The 12,899-nt window shown below is 43.4% G+C and overlaps 1 pseudogene; it reads left to right on the forward strand.

The window, feature by feature from the left end:
- The first annotated feature begins 11,070 nt into the window (after positions 1 to 11,070).
- LOC103108292 (DNA-directed RNA polymerase II subunit RPB11-a-like) lies at positions 11,071 to 11,487 on the forward strand (annotated as a pseudogene).
- The last annotated feature ends 1,412 nt before the right edge of the window (positions 11,488 to 12,899 follow it).

Genomic DNA, 12,899 nt, shown 5'->3' on the forward strand with positions numbered 1-12,899 from the left:
GTCTAGTCTAGCCACACACATTTGCCTCCAGCCCTCCCCTGCCTGTGTTCACATTGCCTTCCCACCCCCAGCCATAGGTCTGTGTTCTGAATTCAAACATTCATTGTGAATAGGCTTTATTCCCTTGCTTCGTGTCTTCACATCTCACTACCAATTAGACTTCCTTTTTCTTCATAACCTCACCAACACTTACCTCTTTCTAAATTCAGCCTTTCTTACTATGATACTCACTTATAGGATCCTGATATTTCCTTCCTGTGGTGACCCCAGCAGGAGTTTGGGACTATTAGCATACAAATGACCATCACCCTGAGGACGGGCTTTAGAGAAGGGAATGTATAAAAGCAAGGGACTTTGAGCACGTGGCTCTCTTTTTGGCTGTTGCTTCTTCTCCTGGTCAGAAGCATCTCGGAGGTGCACGGTGACTACTTCTCCTGGGAACTGATCACGTGTGACTCTGCTAGCAGGTAAACTTTTAGACTCTTCTACAGCCATGAGCAACCTTTACCAGAGCTGATAATTGTTTATCTTATGGGACTAAACTTTTGATAACTATATTCAGACTTTATAGACCTAACGTACGCTTAACCCTTGATGATGAGTGCTTATTTTGCCCGCTTCACCCTAATAAACCAGTTCCCAGCTCCCGCTGTGAATCCTTTTACTCGCCACTGCAGCAGCCCCCAGCAGCCCCAACCACCACACCTCTTTTTAAGTTAAATTACAACACCTTCCTAGCTGTGGATACCTTTTCAATGTATCTGTTTGTGGAGCACTTCACCCCCCAAAGTGGAATGTACACTCCTCTCTTGTGCACATGAGACTGAAGGATCCCAGAGCTAGTACCAGAAAACTCCGGGAGACTGAAATTAGGCATCTTTTCAGATCACAGTGGAATTAAGCTAGTTTTTTTTAATTCATTTTTTTAAAACTTTATTTATTTATTATTGGATAGAGACAGGGAGAAATTGAGGGGAAGGGAAGATAGAGATGGAGAGAGACAGAGAGACACCTGCAGCCTTGCTTCACTACTTGTGAAGCTTTCCCCCTGCAGGTGGGGAACAGGGGCTTGAACCCGGGTCCTTGCGCACTGTAGTGTGTGCACTAAACCAGGTGCACCACCACCTGGTCCCATGGAATTAAATTAGTGATCATCCACAAAAGGAAATGCATAAGATGAGGACTATTTGGACTGGATCCCAAATTTACCTCTCTCATCAGATAGTTAATATTTTAAATAGTGATTTAATAATGACTAATAAGATTGTAAGATAACAGGGGTATAATTCCACACAGTTCCTACTACCAGAGTTCCATATCCCATCTCCTCCATTGGAAGTTTCCTATTCTTTATCTTTCTGGGAGTTTGGACCCAGGATAATTATGGAGTGCAGAAGGTGGGAATTCTGGCTTCTGTAATTGCTTCTCTACTGAACATGGACACTGGCAGGTCAATCCATACCCCCAGCTTGTTTCTGTCTTTCCCTAGTGGGATAGGGCTCTGGGGAGGTGAGACTTCAGGTCACATTGGTGAGGTCATCTGTCCAGGGAAGTCAGGGTGGCATCATAGGAGCATCAGCAACTTGGTGGCTGAAATGTGTTTGTCTCATCAAACAGCTAACTTAATTTTTGCCTCCAGGGTTATTCACTAGGGCTAGGTGCTGGCATTATGAATCCACCACTCCCAGCGGCCAGTCCACCCACCCCATGCACACCTTTTTTTTTTTTTTTCTAATTTGTACTAGATAGGAGAGAGAGAAATTAAGAGACAACAGGGAGATAGAAGGAGGAGAGAAAGATAGACATCTGTGCTCATGTAGTGGACTCCCTGCAGGTGGGGAGCAGGGGCTTGAACCTGGGTCCTTATGCTTGATAATATGTGCTGTCAACTAGGTGCACTACCACCCAGCCCCAACAGCTGATTTCTTCTGTGCCTTTGTAAAGTCTTTTGTGACTCTCTGGATCTGAAAATAGTCAGGCATGAATGGAAGTCTCTGACTCACAGGCTTTGTGTCCCATCACTGGGTGCGCCCACAGGAGGCTTCCCCAAGCTGCCCTCTGAATGGACAGTGGCTGTTTACTGTCTCTCAGAGTGAGTTTGTGTTGAGGTTCTCCAGCTGGGGCTTGATAGTGGTTCTTCACAGCCTCTTCATCCTACATCAGTCCCATGGAAATTCAGGATGTGCCTCAGTAGTGAGATCTGAACGCTGAGACAGTGTGTACTCACCTTGAACGTGACCACACAGAGCTCTTTGTCACTCTGGATGCCACTCCAAATAGGTAGCCATTCGAATAATTCGAATAATCCATTAAAAACACTGGAGATGTATTTCTAGGCTTGGATTATGTTGTATCCAAATTCCAGAGAGACCTAATAAGAGCCATGCCACCTTTTTCTTCTCAATTTTTTTTTTTTTTGCCTTCAGAGTTATCACTGGGGCTCAGTGCCTGAGCTTGAATCCACTGCTCCTGGAGGCTGTTTTTTCCCCTTTCTGTTACCCTTGTTGTTTATTGTTGTTGTTGGATAGGACAGAGAGAAATTGAGAGAGGAAGGGAGGACAGAGAGGGGGAGAGAAAGACAGACACTTGCAGACCTGCTTCACAGCTTGTGAAGCGACCCCCCTGCAGGTGGGGAGCCGGGGCTCGAACTAGGATCCTTACACCGGTCCTTGCACTTTGCACCATTTGTGCTTAACCCGCCTGACTCCCTCTTATCAATTAAAAAAATATATATATTTGACAAGACAGAAAGAAATTAAGAGAAGAAGGGGAGATAGAGAGGGAGAGAGAAAGGGAAACACCTGTAGATGTGCTTCACTACTCGTGAGGCTTCCCCCTACAGGTGGGGGAACAGGGGTTTGAACCCAGATTCTTGTGTATGGAAACATGTGTGCTCAATCAGGTATACCACCGCCCAACCCTGAGCTGTCCCAAAACCTAGATATAGAGCAGGTCCTGTGAAATAGAGCATATGTTCACATGTATCCATAAAATAGGGCAAAATATATACCTGAAAGCAAAAGTACACAATAGTCTGCAGTAAGTCAGTATAAAGTTACTAATGGAATAGTATCTAATTAGACTTTGATACCCTCCTCAGCTACTTCCTATTTTAGTTCTCTCACTTACTCCAAAGCTAACCTTAGCAAAGTAAGGATTGAAAAAGCTGAATAAGGGTAAGAGACTGGCATACTATAATGATGACTCTTCAGTCACTAACAGGCCACCCCCATCAGCTGGGGACCTATTCGGGGACTCCTGAGATTCCCAAACAGAAATGATGGGCCTAGATCTCAAATAAATACCTCTCCATTGTCACCGGTCATCTCTATCAGGGACAACAAAATAGACCCCTTTGTGGGCCCCCCATAGGACCTTGCCCTCAACATGGATCAACAATGGTAGAGATTGTTCCATCCTCCGAAGGGAGGATGGACAACATACTCTATGCTATACTTGAGGAAGATAGATCAATATTGGGGCAGCTTGGAATGTTCCTACTCATGACCACAGAATGTGAGCTCAGATCTATAGGGATACAGAGGTCACGTAGGCCCCTAAGCTGAATATGGGCCCCAGACCAAATCAAATTTATGGGGTTTACAGTCAACAATATTTATACCCCTTTTCCATATTATGGAGCTACTCTCTTCCCTGATCCAGCTTTCTGTTCCTTTTCCAGCCATGACATCATCTCCCTAGACAATAACTTGGGTCCACCTGCATATCAGATTTCAGGCTCAGGGAAAAAAAAAAACTAGTATAGCCACAGGCCCTTTGAAATATAACTAAGATATGCCTACTAGCTATCTACAAAATGGAGACCCCCCCCCCCAATTCTTCATCTGCACTATTCCAGCCTTTAGGTCCATGATTGTTCAACAATTTGTTTGGCTTTGTGTGTTAACTCTCTTTTCAGCCACCAGGTTCCAGATGCTACCATGATGTGACCAGACTTCCCTGGATAGACGACCCCACCAATGTGTCTTGGAGCTCTGCTTCCCCAGAGCCCCACCCTACTAGGGAAAGAGAGAGACAGGCTGGGTGTATGGATTGACCAGTTAATGCCCATGTTCAGTGAGGAAGCAATTACAGAAGCCAGGCCTTCTACCTTCTGTATCCCACAATGACCCTGGGTCCATACTCCCAAAGGGATAAAGAATAGGAAAGCTATCAGGGAAGGGGATGGGATACGAACAGCTGGTGGTAGGAATTGTGTGGAGTTGTACCCCTCTTATCCTATGGTTTTGTCAATGTTTTCTTTTTATAAATAAAAAATAAATAAAAAAGAGGTGAGAGATATAACATGCAATAACTTTGGAGGAGGTTCTCAGCCATCCCTTTAAGTTACGGAGATTCCTCAAGACTACTGATTTAAAAGCCCCACTGAATGTCTAGAGGGTCTATAACCCTTCCTCACACTGACATGAAAGCATGATGTTTTCAGAGTGTAACCAAGAGAACTTTCCAGCTTCTGCTCAGCAGGTCTGTGATGGCTAGCTCATTAGCACAGTGGACTAGCCTGACACGGGGGTTATGAATGCAGGCACAGGCTCTCAGGGACCAGGGGCAAGATGAGTACAAGGAGTCACTAGTTCCATAGTCAGGTGAACTTGGGCTCTTGGGCTAGGACTGCATTCATCACCTCCCTCCACTCACTTCACTCTAACAGGAAGACCAGGAAGGCATTTTGCACATGACCACTGTGACAGCTTAGTCATATTACTCGCTTGTCCGAAAGAAACATGGGTGTTACCCTCCCATCTTTAAGGATATACTGGAGTATATTGTGTGTACTTAAATGGTTGGCATTGCAGAGCTAGTATCAAAGGGATCTGCCCTCACCTTCAGTCATGGGCTTCCAAGTCTGTGAGCAGACAGTCTGCAGATTGGGTGAGGGTTCATGGTTCACGGTTCATGGTTCATGGTTCATGGTTCATGGTTCATGGTTCATGGTTCATGGTTCATGGTTCACGGTTCACGGTTCATGGTTCATGGTTTCCATTACTGAAGGTTGCATCAGCCTTCTGCTTGCCCAGCTTTGACTTTTTTTGTTTTGTTACATACATCAAGCTATACTGGGTACCCCTCTGTCTCACTTTATGACTTTTTCTACCCTCTCTCCATGTTCCCACTGCTAAGCTCTGGCTTCTGGTGCTGCCAAGGATTGAACCTGGGGCCTTCGTGATTTCGGCATGAAAATCTGTTTGTTGCTCCATTCCTATTGTCTCTCTGACCCACTCTATGACTTTTTGAACTATCATCAGAGATCTCTGCATCAAAGTCGAGGTTACCATTCTGGTCTCTGGTGGTTATACTCCTCTACCAGACTTGATATTCCAGAACCTTCTCATTCATTACTCCACATTATAGTAGAGCCCCTGATCACTGTCTGCACAGCTTACAGAAGCCCCTCCATGATGGTGACTCCTTCATGAAGGAAGTGACACTCAGGTTCTCCCATGTAACATTGGGTTGTCTGAAAAGTCATGATGCATTTTCTGCATAGAGAAACATAGAAAAATATGGAATGCCTTTTCCATCAACTGAATGCAATAAGCTAGTGAATGCTCTGGTCAACTAATAGAGCTTCTAAGTAAGGGGGTGTGAACCCATTCCTATTAGTTTTCTACAGCTCACCTTATACTCCAGCACTCTCCAGGGCCCTCTTCCTGCCTCCTTTGCACATGTTAGCCAGACCCATTTCCTCTCACATCAGGGTCCATTCCTTCTTGTTCAGGACATGATGAATATTGGTCTAGAATAACGGGGGGGGGATGTAGAGGACAGATCTTAAGGAGGACAAGGATAATCTTGAAGGGGATCTGCCTCAGACATGGTCTTCTCAAGGTCTTTAGGAACTGAGGAAGCTGTTGTGGTCTAGGAAGGGAAAAGCGTCACAGTGGCTGATTCAGGGTAACCTCAGCCTTGTTCATCCAAATGTACCCCTCCTGGGTCCTGGAGTTCCAGTTCTTTCCTACAAGGGTCCTTGATTTCCAAAGAAACCTCGCCTTGCGAGAGCTGTGCAGTCAGGCTCTTTGGTGCATCTGCCAAACTCATGATCAAATGTTCATCTGGTTTCCAAAAAGTCTCCCTTCTGGCTGCAAGATGTTGGGCCTTTTGAAATGCTCCGACAGAGGGCTTCTGGCCTTTGATCCATGTTCTGGCTTGACAGTTGGCTGATAGCAGTCTCCTATAGAAGCCTTCTTTATGAGTTAACAAAAGCCAAAAATACCCACAATCCTGATAACTGCTCCCATTCATCTCAAGTGTTAGTTTTCATAGAAGACAGTGTAGGATGATTAGATCCTCTGGAAACCAGATCTTAAAGCAGAATTAGAAATGCAAGAACAAAGTTGAGTAGTGGCAAACTCAGTAGAGCACACATGTTACAGAGCACAAGGACCTGAGTTCAATCTCTAGCTTTTCACCTGCAGAGTAAAAGCTTCACCAGCAGTGAAGCAGTGCTGGAGTTATTTCTTTTCTTCCTCCCTCCCTCCCTCCCTATTTCCCCCTTTTCTTTGATTTCTTTCCCCTTCTGTGTTCAAGTAAGTAAAACATAAATGATATTTAAAAAAAAGAAATGCAAGAAATAGTGGCGGGGGTAGTGATATTAGTGTTAACATTGTTGTTGCCACTACTGGCACTTGACCACTCCAGGCCAACTTTCTTCAGCTAGGAAGACAGAGATAGAGAACTAGAGAAAAACAGCACACCTTTAGTGTGGTAGGAAGTCGGACTAGAACTTGGTTCATGTGCATGATGAGGGGATCATTTTATTAAAAGGAAAATGAGGACAGGAGAGCAGGAATCAGAAAAGGAAATCATCCAATCTCAGTGCAGGGCTGACATGGAAGAGGTGAGAGACATGAGGAGGGCTAGATAAGAGGGCCTGACATTGAATTTGGCTCAGCATGGCAGAACAAGGAGGTTTGGGACTAACATTGAAGTAGGAGTCGCCTCCGTGTGACCAGGAACAGCAAGAGCTCTACCACCATGTTCTGTTACCGGCTGCCCAGGTAATGCTTAAGATAGTGTTTGCTCCAGAACCGAAGCAGAGCTTGATAGCAGCTGCAGCTCCTTGAATTTATTTATTTATTTATTTATTTTGCCTCCAGGGTTATCGCTGGGGCTCAGTGCCAGCACTATGAATCCACTGCTCCTGGAGGCTATTTTTTTCCCTTTTGTTGCCCTTGTTGTTTATCATTGTTGTTGTTATTATTATTGCCATTGCTGTCATTGTTGTTGGATAGGACAGAGAGAAATCGAGAGAGGAGAGGAAGACAGAGAGGGGGAGAGAAAGATAAACACCTGCAGACCTGCTTCACCACCTGTGAGGGAACTACCCCCCTGCAGGTGGGGACCCGGGGGCTCGAACAGGGATCCTTATGCCAGTCCTTGCACTTCGCGCCATGTGTGTTTAAGCCGCTGCACTACCGCCCGACCTCCACTCCCTGGATTCTTGTGTTAATCTCTCTCTCTTGAAAGCCTCCTGTGTGGTGTCCCTCTTTGGCTGCTCATTCACTCCTTTCTTTTTCTCATAATCTGTGACTCTGAGCACGTTCTCATGTACCTGTGTGCTCCTCCTTGGTGATGTTTCTGTCCACATCCTTACATGCCAAGTTTACTGAACAACTCAGTCATTTTAACTTTGCTTGGTATCAGTTCTTGCTTTCTCTTGAATTTATATCATTATATTTACTATGACAAAGCGGGGGCCTTACCTATACCTCTCATACCATGCTGTTATGGTTGATTTTACTTGTAAATTTGGCTGAGCTCAGAGATGTACAGGTACCTGGAGAGGAAGTTATTTTGGTTAGTTCTCTGCTGCTGATTCTGGAGGAGATTGGCACCTGAGTTAGTAGGCTGTCTAGAAGTAGAAAAAATTCCTCAAGTGATTCCAAATTCTTGGCAAACTCACACTGTTTAGGATTGCTCTGGACTTAGGACTACCTTCCTTAATTTCTTCCTTTAGAAAAATATAAATATGACGTGAGCAGAACTGGTTGAGGAAGAATCTCTGATCATTTGTTCCTCTGACAGCAAAGGAAACACAGGGAATAATGGTTCAAATATACCTTTCCAGAACTCTGGACAGTACTCAAAGGCTTACAGTCATCTTAGGAGCTCTTTTCTTGTTCCCTTTTCTTTCTTGCTTCCTTTTTTTTTTTTTTTTTAAGATGAAGGGTGGGTCATCATAGATGGAGCTTGAAGGAATCATGTTAAGTGAGATAAGTCAGAAACAGAAGGATGAATATGAGATGTTCTCACTCACAGGCAGAAGTTGGAAAACAAGAACAGAAGGGGACACTCTAAGCAGAATTTGGACTGGAGTTGGTGTATTGCACTAAAGTAAAAGACTCTGGAGTTGGGGGGAGGGTTCAATCCTAGAACATGTTGTCAGAGGAGGACCTTGTGGGATTGTATTGCTATGTGGAAAACTGGGAAATGTTATGCATGTACAAACTATTGTATTTACTGTCTACTATAAAACATTAATCCCCTAATTAATAAATTTAAAAAAAAGATGGAGGGTGGGAATGGGGTGACACCACAACACCAAATCTTCCTTCAGTGTGTTGGGGCTGTGCTTAAGCCTAAGTCTCACACACAGCAAAGCAGTACACTACCTCACTCTTTCAAGTTCTAAGAAAATTAGTCAAATACTATCATTAACGACAGTGAGTTTTGGTGACCTGGGAGGTGACAGTGGTAACATTCTGGACTTGCGAGCATGAACTCTATAGAGTTTGATTCCTGTTACCACATATTCTAGAGTACTCCTCTAACCTCCCTCTTTCTATCTCTATCTCTGAAATTAATTAAGTCTTTAGATAAAAACTTAGCTTTATGTTATCTTACAAAGCTTTTTTATGTCTGTATTAAGGAGAAGGACACAGGGCATTACTTTGGAATATGCAATGCTGAGAAGAAACCTCAGGACTTCCTGAATGGATGGCCTGTGCTCTATCATCACACCTCCTCCCTATCTGCTCCCTTTGTAACTTTTCTTGTCCTAGCCTCTTCTCCTCAAGTCTAGGGCAGTCTTGGGACTCAGAAGTGCTGTAAGACAGTGAGAACAATAGTCTAATAGTCTTTGGAGAAAACAGGATGAATTTGGAGCTAACTAAAGCACTCAGTCTCAGGTAACTATCACTGTCTGAGAACCAATTGGGATGTTTCCTGAAAAACTTCACTCACAGGGCCTCTTTTTTTTTTTTTTTTTTTGCCTCCAGGGTTATCTCTGGGACTTGATGCCTGCACAACAAATCCACTGCTCCTGGAGGCTATTTTTTCCTTTTTGTTGCCTTTGTTGTTTATCGTTGTTGTTGTTATTATTGCTGTCGTCATCACTGGATAGGACAGAGAGAAATAGAGAGGAGAGGAAGTCAGAGGGAGGAGAGAAAGATAGACACATGCAGACCTGCTTCACCACTTATGAAGTAACCCCCCTGCAGGTAGGGAGCCGGGGACTCGAACTGGGATCCTTAGGCCAGTCCTTGCACTTCAAGCCATCTGTGCTTAACACACTGCACCGCCACCTAGCCCCCCCTCCCCCGGGCCTGTCTTTATGTGATCAGGCTGAGTACTTTGTGTGTGCTGCCTTTTTCCATGAAAATGTGCTGTGTGAATAATCAGAAGCAGTTGTTAAACATTGTAGCTGCCTGAAGTGACACTTACAATGGGAACAAACAAGAAGTGGGTCAAAATACTTTAAAGTCAAGCCTGGGTTATTAAGTCCAGTAGGGAACTTGGCAAAGTTCCAACATACTCCTGGGAATCTAGGAATCTGATGCGCATGATCAGAATTCTTAATATATGTATGACCTGAAAATCTCTAAGAAGTCACTAGGATTTCAGCTCTGGTGACCTTAAGACCCTTTAAAAATGGAAGGTAAAGGCCAAGTCAAAGTTTCAGATTGCTTCCTTGAGTGTGGAAGATGTGCTCACACACACTTACTGAACCCTGCCCACAAAAGTTTCAAGTTTTTCTGCCTCAAATAAAGTAAAATGATCTCTCTGTTCATAGCTGACTATATAGTATAGTTAACTATACAAAAACTTCTGTATCTACACATTACAAAAACAAACAAACAAAAACACATTTTATTGAATTAATTAGGGAAAGCTAGTATATAAGCCTACAGGGGAAGCAACAGCAACAATATGGATGCATAACAACCATGAACTCTACAGGGTGACCGCAGTCAATCTTATAGAAGATAGGAGGGAACTAGGTGGCCCTAACGAATGGTCTATCAGTCATCAGACATTGGTGAGGTTCTCCAAGTTCATCCAGTCACTATCAGATTCCACAAGTTACTACAGATGGATGATAGCCCAGCTGAATGTGTGTAGCCAACAAAAAACTATACAGCTGACTCACTGTAAGCAAAATAGGAACTATAAAATGTCCTCTCATATTGTATTGCTTATCTTTGTGTAGTCAGTAATATATGTGTGTGTGTAGTAGTGTAGTCACTATTACTTATATTACTGTGTAGTCAACCCCCAAAATTAATAACACAAAGACAACAAACATCTATTATCTTGTATTTGTTGGTCAGTTTAGTGCTTCTTTTTTTATTTTTTAAAGATATTTTATTTATTATTTCTTTTTCTTTTCTTTATTTCTTTCTTTTTTAAAGTTTAGTGCTTCTAGTGGAGGCTTTTCAAAAGACTGGGGTAAGATATCAGTTGAGGTCACAGAAGTCACCTCACAAGCTCAGTCAGGGAAGGATACACTTTAGCTCTCATTGGTTATTGGCTGGAGATAATGATTCCTTGTCACATGGGTCTTTCAATGGAGTTGCCCACATCATAGCATCTTACAGCCTACACAGTGAGAGGTCAAAGTGAAAGAAGACCTCCCCCAAGATATAAGTAAGCTTTTCCAAACTTACTGGAAGGTGGCATTATGTTACTTCTACCACATACATTTGTTGGGAGTGAGTTACCAAGTCTAACTCACATTTAATGAGACAGGACTACATACAGGTAACATAGGATCTCTGAGTCATCTTAGAAGTTGTCTACTGGGGAAATCCGAGCGGTGGCGGTGGCGGCGGCAGTTCCGAGTTCGGACACAGCCACTGCATCGCCGGAATGAACGCGCCTCTGGCCTTTGAATCGGTCCTGCTCTTGGAGGGTGAGAAGAAGATAACCATTAACAAGGACACCAAGGTCCCCAATGCCTGTCTGTTCACCATCAACAAGGAAGACCACACGCTGGGCAACATCATCAAGTCGCAGCTGCTGAAGAACCCGCAGGTGCTGGGGCTACAAGGTCCCCCACCCCCTGGAGCACAAGATCATCATCCGTGTGCAGACCCCCTGGACTACATCCCCAGGAGGCCTTCACCAACGCCATCACGGACCTCATCAGCGAGCTCTCACTGCTGGAGGAACGCTTCCCGGTGGTCATCAAGGACAAGCAGGAAGGCATCGAGTAGCAGGCCACGGGGTCTCCTGGCCGAGTCACCCATCCCAGGGCTAGTGCCCCGTACAGAACTGAGCTGGCAGACGCCCCATGCCCCCGTGGGGGCCCTTGTGCACCCAGGGCAGCTGGAAGTCCTCCCGCACAAACTGCACTTCAGGCTCTCTGTGAGAAGTTTTAAAATTTAATAAAACCCATCCCTGTCTGAAACAAACAAACAAAAAAGTTGTCTACTTAACATGAATTCATGAAAACACCATTTTTTTTTTAGCTATTAAAATTGGCGTGTGACCACTTTTAAGGTTATTCTATAAATAAACAACTTTTCTCCTGAAACACGATTTTGAAAACCCAATAAATCACTAAAGCCTTTCACTTCTGTAAATCAGTTGAAAATGAATTCACTCAGATAAATGTTATCTCTGAGACCCAACCGATCAACAAAAATCTCACTCAAGTAAACATAATTCAACAGATTGTGTCATCTCATGTTTATCATGAAGATCTACCAATCTTTGAACTCCATGTGAAAATCCATGAGCTCCAAATCACCTATACAACCCCATACTCTGTTTTGCTTGGAGAGACTGTGATGATCGTGTGGTTTTCCTTGTCTTTAACAAATTCAACTTTGTCGTTTTTTGCTTCTTTGTTTTAGACATCAAGTTTGTTATCCTCTTACAATTCAATTGATTTCCTTTTAAACCACTTAATTTTGATAGTAAGTTGTTAGTTGTAAAAATTAACTCATACACCTTGGCCAGCAACAGGTCAATTATGAGTCATTATGTTTTTCAACTTCAGAAGAGTAGGGGCTTGGTTTGTTTTAAAAAGAAGCTGGAAAATATAGATTATCAGTTATTTTTATTATTTTTTTAAAAATTTTTAATTTAAGAAAGGATTAGTGAACAAAAGCATAAGGTAGGAGGGGTACAACTCCACACAATTCCCACCACCCAATCCCCATAACCCACCCCCTCCCATGATAGCCTTCCCATTCTCTAGCCCTCTGGGAGCATGGACCCAGGGTCGTTGAGGGTTGCAGAAGGTAGAGGGTCTGGCTTCTGTAATTGCTTCCCCGCTGAACATGGGCGTTGACTGGTCGGTCCATAGATTATCAGTTATTAATGAAAAAGTTAGCCTATAAAAGTAGTTGAGAATCAAAGCTATATTCATGAGCTTACATAATTTGTGATTTAATACATTTTATTTTGTTGCTTCTATTAAAGTCCAGAATTACAGATGTCTGAGGGTCTCTGGAAGAATCTCTTCCTGCTTGCTTTTAAAAACATTCACAGGGTTGACCTTTTCTATTAAAATACTGAAGATATCAGCATGATTTTGTGAAGGAACATACAAATACAGGGCACAAATACACACAAATACAGGGCAATTCCTAAGAAACTCGTATCTGGAAAGCAAATGTTAAAAGATCTGATTTGTGTTTATGGTGAAATAG

The sequence above is a fragment of the Erinaceus europaeus genome, chromosome 5, assembly GCF_950295315.1.
Source record: "Erinaceus europaeus chromosome 5, mEriEur2.1, whole genome shotgun sequence".
NCBI lineage: Eukaryota > Metazoa > Chordata > Mammalia > Eulipotyphla > Erinaceidae > Erinaceus > Erinaceus europaeus.